Raw genomic sequence first — 13,731 nt, 5'->3', positions numbered from 1 at the left:
ATTTGCAAATCTGATATGTCATAAATGTATAGATGTAGCAGTACTGTCTATCTGTATGTCATGTATGTCATATATGTTATGATGAATTGAAAATGGGGGACCCTGATGTAAACAAGACGAAAGTCTTTCTCTGGTCTGCATCCCCTTAACAATTGTATGTACTGAGCTGTACTGTACTGTACCCATTCTGCAATCTGTTAATAAACTTTTCAATCAATCAATCAATCAATCAATCAATCAATCAATCAATCAATCAATCAATCAATCAGTCACCTCACCTCCAAGATCCCTGTCCAATCTGTTGGTGCTTGAACAATTCAAACAGGGTAAGAATCTTAGCAGATGAGTACGTCTTGATCCACAAGGAGACCTCTGCCTGGTCACACTGAGGTCATACTCAGGTCATACTGAGGCTACCAGTAAGGAGAAAACTCTAAAAACTCTGCCAATGTTGATCTTGTTGGGCGTGTTAAAAGTGACTACTGCCGTGGTAGAGGACACTGGAAAAATGAATGTCCTTTCCTTAAAGGGGAACTATTTTACAATTTCTTTCACTATTTGGCACTTTTACACAATTCCTGTGAGTTTATGGAACACATATGTAAGGTTTATTTTATTTTTTTGTAATTTTTTTCCTTTCTAATCAAGTACTCAAAAACAGCATTTGTCTACCTCAACATTTTAAGACGTTTTGAGGCTTGGCCACGCCCATACTCGGAATGCGATTTGAGTGACAGAGAGAGAGAGAGACCCCCACCTGTAGCTCGGCCCATACGCGTGCAAAAGTGAACTCGTACACAAACATGGCGCAAGCATACGTTTTTGATCCGGAGAGTGACCCCGACTACGAGGAAGACGAGATTGAGGGAGGGCTGAATGAATGTCCTTTCCTTTAAAGCAAAAGCTAGAACCCCAGCTGGTAATTCCAAGGTCCAGTTTCCTGGCGTAGCTACGTCACTTGGTCCAAAGATATGGATATGTATATATATGCGGTAAATATAAATGTATAATGTATATATGCGGTATGTACAGCGCATTGTTGTACATGCTATCATACAGAGTATATGGGTATTGTGGGTGATCTTATCATTCAGATTGTAGTGCCCTCCAAGTGTCATCAGTTAGTCCTAGGGTGACCAGGTGGTGGGCCGTGCACAGGACTTTAGAGGGGCAGGTGCTCAAAGGCTGAAAAGGGCACTGGGCCTGTGCTCTTTTTGGGGGCCCTTTTTGGGCGGGGAGGGGCCTTTTTATGCTTTTTGGGTTTTTTTGGTGATCAAATATTGAATATTGAACTATAATAATCAGTGCAGGACCTATGATCGCATACGGCGCTACTTTTTCCTGGCCATGGTTTAAAAAATTTGACATTTCTGCTTATATAAAAACATGGCACACATGCCAGATGACTGGGAAGCCAAACCAGTCTATCAAACCTGCCCCACTTGATCACATTCCTGCAATTGGGGAGCACTTTGATTCTGATTATCCACTGTGTGTTGGTCCATCACCAGCCGCTCAAAGTCAGGCAGTTGCTACAAACAGTGATCCACTATGCACAATAACCACCAAGTCTGTTGTAAATTTAAATGGTAAATGGCTGAATTTATATATCTCTTTTATCCAAAGCGCTTTACAATTTTTGTTCCTCACATTTTACCCATTCACTCACACATTTATTTCACACACACCGACGGCAGAGGCGACCATGCAAGGTGCCAACCTGCTCATCAGGAGCAGTTAGGGGTTAAGTGTTTTGCTCAATGGCACTTCGATACGCTGCCGGAAGGAGCGGAGAATCGAACTGGGAACCTCTGGATTACCAGACGACTGCTCTACCTCCCCGAGTAGCAGTACTGACTATCTGTATGTCATGTATGTCATATATGTCCTGATGAATTGAAAATGGGGGACCCTGATGTAAACAAGACAACAGTCTTTCTCTGGTCTGCATCCCCTTAACAATTGTGTGTATTGAGCTGTACTGTATTGTACCCATTCTGCAATCTGTTAATAAAGTTTTCAATCAATCAATCAATCAAGTCACTGTTGCCCCCATGAAGTCCTCAGCTTATCATGCACGGTCACAGGGGGGCGCTAGAATGCTTCCACCAAAGCCTGCATGCATTATTGTACAGAGGTGGATAGGGACTGGGAGTTTCCATGGTTACGGTTGGCAGCCAGAGAGGCACTAACGATCTGGTTTAGTTTTTTATTTTCACATATAAGGTACATGTACATTATAGTGAAATGCTTGGTTCTGTATGAGCCCTCTGAGATTGTGCTTCATACAATAAAAAAATTGTTTAAAAGCAAAAAGAGTAAAGACCAACACTATACAAAATATACAATATACAAAACTAAAATGTACAAAATGCTAAACAAAAAAAGGAAATGCTAAAATGAGGTAGAAGAGGTAGTGGACATTTGTAAGAATAAATAGATACCAATATGGTGTTTAAAGTGTCTAAAGTGAATGAATGTTTAAGGTGAATGTTTAAAGTGAGTGCGTGCATGAGGGTGTTGTGTGCAGTGAGTGTAGAATGGATGAGTTAGTGTTACAGTGAGTCCACATTTAGCATCCTGATGGCCTGGGGATAGAAGCTCCTTCTGAGTCTCTCTGTGCTGGCCACGAGACTCCGGTAGCCCCGGCAGCTCAGCACGGTGGTGTAGTGGTTAACACTGTCTCCTCACAGCACGGTGGTGTAGTGGTTAACACTGTCACCTCACAGCACGGTGGTGTAGTGGTTAACACTGTCTCCTCACAGCACGTGGTGTGTGTAAGGGCAACCTAACAAGAAATGTTGCCAGTGAGGGAATACTGGGTGAAGCTCTTTCCTACGCGTGATGCTTGTTGATAATAAAATGATGTCTTCTCCTTGGTCACTGTTGAGAGTGTTTTATCACTACTTGCGGTGTGGACAAATATAAGCATACAAAATAAACTCAAAAAGTGACTCAATGTAACTGAAAACAAACAAACGAGCACGGTAAAAAGATAGTGTGGCTTCCCTGTGAATATTACCCAAATTCCCTGCCGCTGCACACCTGTGAACCCATACATATAGATTGCACCTGAGCACACATGAGCCCCGCCTCCTGAGCCCACTGCCTGCTAATTGGTCAACATTTTCATGATGACACGGTGCCTTCATACAGTAACATAAAAACAGAAAATCATTAAATTGGCTACAACACTCCGGGCCCCAATTGATACTATACAAACATGTAACAATTCAATGCATGCAAGTGGTTGTAGCCAAGTGCGTAGTCCGCGTTGATATTTAACTCGTAGTGTCCAAAGTTCATGTAGTCCGAAGGAAAACAGATAATAATGTAATTAGCTTCCAAAAGAAGACAGATATTGGCGATAGTTCAAAATTCACATAGTTCATAAAGTTCATGTAATCCAGTAAGGGTGGTAACCCCAGTAATAGAGGTCTACTCAGCGTCCAATAGAAAGTAGATCCTTATGATGGTTTGCTCCAGGACATTGTACTGGATCCAAACATTCAAACTGCACAAGTCCATGTCTGACAGGTTCCATGAGGTGCGTTAGAGTCCGCTACCATGGAAACGTCTCCTATGAAAAGTTCATCTTGTTCTTTGGCCACCGTTGTCTTTGTCTTTTCCTCGCTGTCATCCCTCTTGTCCGACAGCTCGTTTCCTTTTCTTTTCCTAATTAGAGTCAACTGACATTGTCTTTACGTTCCTTGTGTTCCTTGTGTGTGTGTAGCATCCACAGAGTCTCTTGCCTTTGTTGTGTTTCTCCAGGGAGTCTTTCCTCTCTTTAGCCATGTCAAATATGCCCTTTTTCCTCCTTCTTCTCTTTATAGTCTTTCTCTTTTGTTTTTTCTGTTGGGAAGTGGTTCAGTTCATCCTGACCAGGTGTTGAGTCTTTCCTATGGGAGTCAGAGAGGCCTGGAGAATCACTTAACTTAGCTACACGGCGTTTGTGGGATTTGTTTTCCTTGTACTCCTTCACAGGACCGTCCCAACTGTTGTTCCCGTAGAGGCAGGAATCAAAGAAGGGGTCTGAGGCCCACCTGTCGTGGTGGTCATCGGAGGCACTGAGCTTGGTATCTTCCATGTTCAGGAAACAGTTGTTGACGTCGTAACCTTTATGTTTCGGCTCCCCCTTTGGTGCCTTTTCATTTTTAGATTTCTCCTTCTCCTCCCTGGTGTTCTTCTCCTTGTCCATCTGCAGATGTTTCTCTTCGTTCTGTTCACTTTTCCTGTCAGCCTTTGAGGAGGACTTCTCCTTGGACCTTTTCTCCTCTTTGTGAGCCTTAGGTTTCTCCTCCTTGAGCTTGTCTCTCTCTTTGAGGGTCCTTTCCTTCTTGGCTGATTCTTTAACTTTTTTTATTTTTATTTTTTTATTGGTCTTTTTCCCCCTCCATTTTCCTCCGATTTTCTCCCATCCCAATGTTAGTCGTATGCCAATTCCCAGTCCCTTCCTGGTCGCTGCGCTTTACCCCCCACAGTCAGATCATTTTGGGAGAGTGGAGGCTACCACGTGCTTCCTCCGACACACGTCCAGCCAATCACCGCTTCTTTTCACCTGGCAGCGCGGATTCTCATTGAGAGGGCGTAGCGTGTGGGAGGACCACACTATCCCCCTCACGTCCAATCCGCGTTTAGCAGGCGCCCCGACCGAACTGTAGGAGTCGCTGTTTACAACGACCCGGACCCACCCCGCCAGCTTCTCCCACCCTCTGATACAGCCAATTGTATCAGTGCAGACGGCCAGCCAAGCTGGTGACAACCCCGGAGCTGTGAGCTGGATTCGAACAGGCGAACCAAGCTCACAGCTCCGGGGCTGGTGACGAACGCAATCTCCGCTCGACCACCTAACCGCCCGATTCTTTAACTTTCTTAATTTTCTCCTTCTTCGCCGTTCTCTGCAGCTCTTTCCCAGAAGACCAGTCCTCGTCCTCAGGTTCCATTTTTGAAAGCCGCTCCTTTGACTTATCTTTCTGAGAAATGGAGATGCGGTTGGCTGTGATTGTGGGGCAGCTAATCCCACTCTCATTGCCTCCTCTCAATGGGCCATTGACAACCCATCCCAAAAGGGTTTTAACAGCGTAAGGTCCTTTACCCCTGCTGTTTATCACTTCCCATGGCTCCATTGCGTCTGGAGTGTTAGTTCCTATCAACAACTCCACGTCAGCGTCAATAGCAGGAATTTCCACAGTGTTTAAATATGGCCAAGCATACAAATCCTTCTGTCGCGGGATGTTAGATCGAGTCACAGGCATCTTGTGTTGGGTGTACACATCAGGCAATTCAATGTAGGTGTCACTGTTTAGTGCTGCAACCTCTAGTCCTGAAATGACTTGACTGCTGACAAAGTTTTCTTGGTTCATTGTTTTCATCAGGAATCTAGTGCTCCTTCCAGTCAAGTTGAGCTTCCTCATGAGTTGCTCAGAGCAGAAAGTGGATGAACTGCCGGGGTCTAAGAATGCATAGGTTTCTAAGACTGTGTTGCCTTTCTTTGCCTTGATTTTGACGGGTACAATAGACAAGACGCAATTTTGTGCTCCGGCCCCTATGTGGCCACAAGTTTTGGGAGTGGTGACTTGACTCATTCCGTTTTCATCTCGTGTGCCATCTTGTCGTGATCTTAGTTCTTGCCATTCCCTTTCATGAATATGGAGAATGGTAGGATGTCTTAGGTTACATATTTTACAAAACAACCTACTATGGCACTGTGAACTTATGTGCCCGACATGTAAGCATCCAAAGCAAGCGCCCTTTCTTTTTAGAAAGTCTATTTTTTCACCATGCCGCTTCTTCTCCATTTTAGAACATGTTTCCACACTGTGACCCTCTTCACATAGCAGGCAGGATTCTCTTATTGGTTTGTCTCTCTCCTCTTGATTGTCAAACTCAATGGGTGCCACAAAGGTAGCAAAACTGCTTTCTCTCTCCTGCAGGCGTCCTTGTGAAGATTTGTTTCCAATCTTTAACTTTGACATTGAGACAACAGTGTCTAGAATGTCCCCGTACAGTGGGTCAGATGCGATAGACACTTGTCTTTCAATGTAGGTGACGACTTCACTGAAACCTGCTTGACGATGGTGTCTCTCCTGGTATTCAAAAGCAATGTTTCTCCATCTGTCCCTGAGTTTGTAAGGTAGCTTCATAATTATTGCCCGTAGGTTTGATGGCATGTTCATCTCAGACATATAGCTGATGTCTTCCATGGCATTGCAACAGATGCGTAGAAACAACGAAAATGCTTGCAAAGCCTTGATATCCTCTGATTTTATAGGTACCCATCCAAACGCTCTCTCCATATATGCAGTGGCTATTTTCTGCTCATTTCCAAAACGTTCATGCAGAAGAGTTCTTGCCTTGTGATACCCACTGTCGGATGGCATATGTTGACAGCTCTTTACCAGCTCTTTAGGTTGCCCTCTAGTGTACTGCTCCAGGTAGTACAAGCAGTCCACACTATTAACAGCTTTTCCTTCCACTCCATGTTCAAAGGCTCTAATGAATGTGTTGTATTCAAAAGGGTTTCCATCAAAGATTGGTATATCCCTGGGGGGTAGTGATAAGGAAACTTGCTGTTGCACAAGTAATGCTGTAATGTCATTTTGCTTCTGCATGATCGTGAAGATATTGCCTTGATCCTCATTGCTTTGAATGGGTTGCTGCGGTGAACATACAGCAGGAGGTAGGTGTTGAGATCGTTGTGGCATGCTTGCAGTGAAGGCACTTGGTTTTGTTTTGGTTCCGTGAGAACTGATTTCCTTGTGCCGAGTGGCTACAGTACTGTGCTGCTTGTATAGCTTTTGGTGTGATTGAGTTGGTCTTGCAGGTTTGCTGCCTCCTGTTGGTGGAAATCTGTATTGCTGTGTTGAATCCATTGGCTGTGCATCAATTGCCATTGCAGGTTCACTCTCTCCTGTTGGTGGATAGCTGACATGACAATCCGACATTGATGGAATGAATTGTACAGCAGAGGGGTTGAGAACAGCCTTTTCTTGTGATGCATAAGAGTTCATTCCATCTGTAACTCTGCTTTCAATGTCAGACCCTCTGTTCCTGAGAACATTCACCTTAGCTGTCTGAGCAGCAATTTGACTTTGTATTTGAAGCAATTGTCGTTTTTTCCTTATTTGTGCCTCCTGGGCTTCCATTTGTGTCTTTAATTGTGCTTGCTGGGCTTCCATTTGTGTCTTTAATTGTGCTTGCTGGGCTTCCATTTGTGCCTTTAATTGTACCTCCTGAGCTTCCATTTCATGACTTTCTTTTAATGCCATTTCCAATACCACGAGTGCCGCCACCTTGGCCTGTGCCAAGATGGATGCAGAAATGTTTGATGACATTGAGTGTCGGGTAGAACTACCACGTGACACCCTTGAGTTACCCGTATTGGAAACACTGTCATCTGGCCCAATACTATTCACCTCCTCGTTTTCATTTGACACAAAGTTGACGTTTGAACCATCATTATCAAGACCCTCGTTTGTATAGGACACAGCATTGTTATTTGAACCGTTGTTATTCAGAACCTCATTTGTACTTGAAACAGCATTGTTCTTTGTGTCAACCACACCCTCAGTTGCATTGGGCACATCATTTAATTCGTAATCATTGTCATCAACTTGTGTGGGCATGCACTGCTCCCTATTAGCACACACCCATTTCTCCATTTTGTCAATGATTTGATTAACATTGTGCAGGTGACCTTGAAACCATTCTGTTTGTTTACACATTTCGTCGTCGGGTAATAGAGGTTTTAGTGATTCATGTACCCGGGTAGTTTCACCAACCAACTTCCACAGTGTGTCGTGCTTAATTTGCATGACGGAAATATTTTCATTTGAGCACATCATTTGATCCAACTCTTTAGCTATTTTACCCAATTGTTTCAGTCCAAAGTTCCTTTCTTTATGTAACAACATGATCTTTGTTTCCAAAGCTTTAAATGTGGGCTTAGAAAGCCTTTTGCCAAGTTCATTGTCTGTTTCATCTTGATTGACAGCTGCCTCCATTTCGACGTTAATTTCCTGATTCCCCACGCTACTCATGTTTACAATGTCAAGCAATAGGCGGAGGTTTTATATAGAATTCTTGGTAGGATTTGCCTTTATCCATCTGCGCGAGGCGACTCCTTCCACAATTTTATTCCATTCATTCATGAATCCGTCTCACCGTAACTTCTTTGCAGTGCTGTTCCGCGTTGTTGATATCGTGGTTGAATCGGCAGAAAACGTCAATGAAAAGGGGCCGCTGTTCCTTGACTCCTTCCGTATCTGTCCGTCTTCGAAAACAATCTTGTTTAGAAGCTTATCTTTTTACTTGTGTAAGGGCAACCTAACAAGAAATGTTGCCAGTGAGGGAATACTGGGTGAAGCTCTTTCCTACGCGTGATGCTTGTTGATAATAAAATGATGTCTTCTCCTTGGTCACTGTTGAGAGTGTTTTATTACTACTTGCGGTGTGGACAAATATAAGCATACAAAATAAACTCAAAAAGTTACTCAATGTAACTGAAAACAAACAAACGAGCACGGTAAAAAGATAGTGTGGCTTCCCTGTGAATATTACCCAAATTCCCTGCCGCTGCACACCTGTGAACCCATACATATAGATTGCACCTGAGCACACATGAGCCCCGCCTCCTGAGCCCACTGCCTGCTAATTGGTCAACATTTTCATGATGACACGGTGCCTTCATACAGTAACATAAAAACAGAAAATCATTAAATTGGCTAAAACAGTGTGGTTAACACTGTCTCCTCACAGCACGGTGGTGTAGTGGTTAACACTGTCGCCTCACAGCACGGTGGTGTAGTGGTTAACACTGTCACCTCACAGCACGGTGGTGTAGTGGTTAACACTGTCACCTCACAGCACGGTGGTGTAGTGGTTAACACTGTCTCCTCACAGCATGGTGGTGTAGTGGTTAACACTGTCACCTCACAGCACAGTGGTGTAGTGGTTAACACTGTCACCTCACAGCACGGTGGTGTAGTGGTTAACACTGTCACCTCACAGCACGGTGGTGTAGTGGTTAACACTGTCACCTCACAGCACAGTGGTGTAGTGGTTAACACTGTCACCTCACAGCACGGTGGTGTAGTGGTTAACACTGTCTCCTCACAGCACGGTGGTGTAGTGGTTAACACTGTCACCTCACAGCACAGTGGTGTAGTGGTTAACACTGTCTCCTCACAGCACGGTGGTGTAGTGGTTAACACTGTCTCCTCACAGCACGGTGGTGTAGTGGTTAACACTGTCTCCTCACAACACGGTGGTGTAGTGGTTAACACTGTCTCCTCACAGCACGGTGGTGTAGTGGTTAACACCGTCACCTCACAGCACGGTGGTGTAGTGGTTAACACTGTCTCCTCACAGCACGGTGGTGTAGTGGTTAACACTGTCTCCTCACAGCACGGTGGTGTAGTGGTTAACACTGTCTCCTCACAGCACGTGGTGTAGTGGTTAACACTGTCTCCTCACAGCACGGTGGTGTAGTGGTTAACACTGTCTCCTCATAGCACGGTGGTGTAGTGGTTAACACTGTCGCCTCACAGCACGGTGGTGTAGTGGTTAACACTGTCTCCTCATAGCACGGTGGTGTAGTGGTTAACACTGTCACCTCACACCACGGTGGTGTAGTGGTTAATACTGTCTCCTCACGGTGGTGTAGTGGTTAACACTGTCTCCTCACGGTGGTGTAGTGGTTAACACTGTCGCCTCACAGCACGGTGGTGTAGTGGTTAACACTGTCTCCTCACAGCACGGTGGTGTAGTGGTTAACACTGTCTCCTCACAGCACGGTGGTGTAGTGGTTAACACTGTCTCCTCACAGCACGGTGGTGTAGTGGTTAACACTGTCTCCTCACAGCACGGTGGTGTAGTGGTTAACACTGTCACCTCACAGCACGGTGGTGTAGTGGTTAACACTGTCTCCTCACAGCACAGTGGTGTAGTGGTTAACACTGTCTCCTCACAGCACGGTGGTGTAGTGGTTAACACTGTCACCTCACAGTACGCTGGTGTAGTGGTTAACACTGTCTCCTCACAGCACGGTGGTGTAGTGGTTAACACTGTCACCTCACAGCACGGTGGTGTAGTGGTTAATACTGTCACCTCACAGCATGGTGGTGTAGTGGTTAACACTGTCACCTCACAGCACGGTGGTGTAGTGGTTAACACTGTCACCTCACAGCACGGTGGTGTAGTGGTTAATACTGTCACCTCACAGCACGGTGGTGTAGTGGTTAATACTGTCACCTCACAGCACGGTGGTGTAGTGGTTAACACTGTCTCCTCACAGCACGGTGGTGTAGTGGTTAATACTGTCACCTCACAGCACGGTGGTGTAGTGGTTAACACTGTCACCTCACAGCACGGTGGTGTAGTGGTTAACACTGTCTCCTCACAGCACGGTGGTGTAGTGGTTAACACTGTCTCCTCACAGCACGGTGGTGTAGTGGTTAACAGTGTCTCCTCACAGCACGGTGGTGTAGTGGTTAACACTGTCTCCTCACAGCACGGTGGGCCTGACCACCTGCATTTCACTGTATGTGACAAATAAACCTCTTGATTCTTCTTGAGTTGTCGTATTAATATGTAGAGCTACAGACTGACTACTTTGTGAAAAAGCAAGCTCTTGATAAAGAAAAAACTGAATATATTGTTTGACCGCTCAAATGAGTTCCTGTCACGATTCAAATGGTTTATCACAGTAGATTAATCCCTGTGAATTAAATCGGATGGGGGGGAGGGGGTGGGGGGGGGGTGTACAGTGTCTGTGTCACATGTCTGTGTTCTTTTGTGCTTTGAAAGTGCATCCTGTGAAATCAAATGTGTGGAAATCAGATTTGATGGTTTTGGAAGAACAACTTCGACTTCTAATAAGAGGCCCCACTCCCAACCCCCGATCTTGTAACCCCCGAACGAGCCCTAACCCCCAGAAAAGAACATTTAAACCACCCATTTTCAAGCCCGCCTCGCTACCACCAACCAAAAGCATATTGAGCAGCACGGAGCTGAGGCAGCAGATCCTGGAGCTCAGCCGGCGCTACGTCAAGGTGCTGACGGAGGAGAACCAGGGCGCGCCGGGCGGACCGCAGGGGACATCCATGGCCGGTTACGGTGAGCCGTGTGGAGGTTTCTTGTTTTGGAATGTATTACAATTAGTGCTGTCAATCGATTATAATATTTAATCGCGAGTAATCGCATGATTGTCCATAGTTAACTCGCGATTAATCGCAAAATAATCACATTTTTAATTTTAATTTTTTTATCTACCTTAAACGGATATTTTTCAAGTTCCACGTTTTAATACTCTTATCAACATGAGAGTCAACAAATGCTTGCTTTATGCAGCCATTTAACACAAAAGGATGACCCTCGTGCATTGCAAATTTGCATCAAATTCAAAACAGAGTGATGCACAAAATAACTTAAAAGAAAACAATAATTTAAAACAATGAATAAAGTGTGCATGAAATAATAGGGGAAAGAAAACGTTAGGAACTTGTTACATTCACCCACACAAGGGCTGAGTAATCACACACCCCCCCTCTCTCTCTCACACACACTCTCCCAGCTCTCTTTCTCTCTTTCCCCTCTTCCTCATCTCTCACCCCCCTCTCTCTCTATATATATCTCACACACACACACACACACACACACACACACACACACACACACACACACACACACACACACACACACACACACACACAGGGCCGCCTGGGAGAAATGCGAGGCCCTGTGCGAGATTTAACGCGAGCCCCCCCCCCCCCCCCCCCCCAAAGGCTAAAAAAAAAAAAAAAAAAAAATTATATATATATATATATTTTTTTCCATACAGTCAACATATTCTTAAATAATAGCGCTGCCCGAGGCGGGGCATGATACAGTCAACATATAGCAAAAGAGAGAGCGAGAGAGAGCTCCCGTTCTACAGTCAATATACAGTGTACAGAGAGAGAGAGAGAGACACATTGGAAAGAAATTGAAATGCTATTTGGCCCTAAACAGATCCTTGACTATGTACAGACTCAGCGAGCACAGCCTAGCCATCGAGAAAGGCCGCCATAGGCAGACTGTGTGTGTTAGAAAGAGAGAGAGAGAGAGAGAGAACATGTGTGTTTGTCATGTGTGTGTGTGTTAGAGAGAGAGCATGTATGAGAGATCCAAAAGGACAAAGATCAACACTTAAATCCAAGAGAGAGAGAGAGAGAGAGAGAGAGACACATTGGAAAGAAATTGAAATGCTATTTGGCCCTAAACAGAGAGTACACAGTGGCAGAATACCTGAGCACTGTGACTGAAGATCCTTGACTATGTACAGACTCAGCGAGCACAGCCTAGCCATCGAGAAAGGCCGCCATAGGCAGACTGTGTGTGTTAGAAAGAGAGAGAGAGAGAGAGCATGTGTGTTAGAGAGAGAGCATGTATGAGAGAGAGAGAGAGAGAGCATGTGTGTGTGTGTTAGAGAGAGAGCATGTATGAGAGATCCGATAACGAAAAAAACATCGTTATTAACAAAACATTCAGGAGGGGAAGGAAGGAAGAGTGGGGTAATGTCATGACATTTTCATTAATCTTACCTGCACCAAGGAACGCAGGGCGAAAGGCCGCAACACAGGTCTCCACGTTGACGAAAGGCCTCTCGCTGGTGGGACAAAAATAAGCCAGAACCCCCTGCTATTCTCACGGCTAATGTCAATGGTCGACTCGTAGCACAAGCTAACAGCTAACTCTAGCCTAGGCTAACTGATAGCATCAAAGTAACGTGCGCAGCCGGCAGCTAGCCGGCAGCTAGCTACGACGTTAGCTACCGGCTGCGCACGTTACTTTGATGCTATCAGTTAGCCAGTTAGCTCAACCCGGCTATCGCTAACCATTAGCTAACGCACTACCACTGAAACTACAACATGAGAAAAGCAATACAGGCGCTGAGTCTGACACCAGGCCACACACCGTTAGCTACTAACTCCATACTACAACAGGCTACAGCTAGTCGACCAGTTTGGCTCCAGAGAGAGAGAGAGAGAGAGAGAGAGATCCACGGCGGGAATATAATAGGTTGCATGAACTCACCATAACGCAGTATCAATGGTAAAGTTGGAAGGAGACTTTCTTGGCCCACGGTGTAATTTCTTCTGATCCATGCTGCTTTTGAAAAGACATCCACTCGCCTCGCTCCTCTGAATAGCGCTGAATTAGATCATCCCTGTACCTCGTGTGTCCGAGAAGAGCCCGGAAACACTATCCTAAAATCTGTAGAGCAGCAAAGCCGCAGAAACCGGAACACTGCAGTCTGCAGAGCCGCAGAGGCAGGAACAAGTCAGACACATTCTACAAACGTGTATAATGTGAAATATATAAGCATATAAGCAAAACTAGATTTTAGGTCTGTGATGAAAAAGGGCCTCGCGGGAAGGGGGGCCTCGCAAAAAAAAAAATAATAATAAAAAAAAAATAAAAAAAAATATAAATAAAAAATATTTTTTTTTAATTTTTTTTAATTTTTTATTTTGCGAGGCCCCCCTTCCCGCGAGGCCCTGTGCGCCCGCACTGCTCGCACACCCCCTGAGGCGGCCCTGCACACACACACACACACACACACACACACACACACACACACACACACACACCCACACACTCTTAGCTGTCCATCGTGTTCGATGATGACGCTTGCTCCAGGGATGGGGAGAGGGGGGGGTGGGGAGGGGAGTTAGCGACACTGCCGCTGGT

The sequence above is a fragment of the Notolepis coatsorum genome (assembly GCF_963971535.1).
Source record: "Notolepis coatsorum genome assembly, chromosome: 7".
Taxonomy (NCBI): domain Eukaryota; kingdom Metazoa; phylum Chordata; class Actinopteri; order Aulopiformes; family Paralepididae; genus Notolepis; species Notolepis coatsorum.
This window is presented reverse-complemented; position numbering follows the sequence as displayed.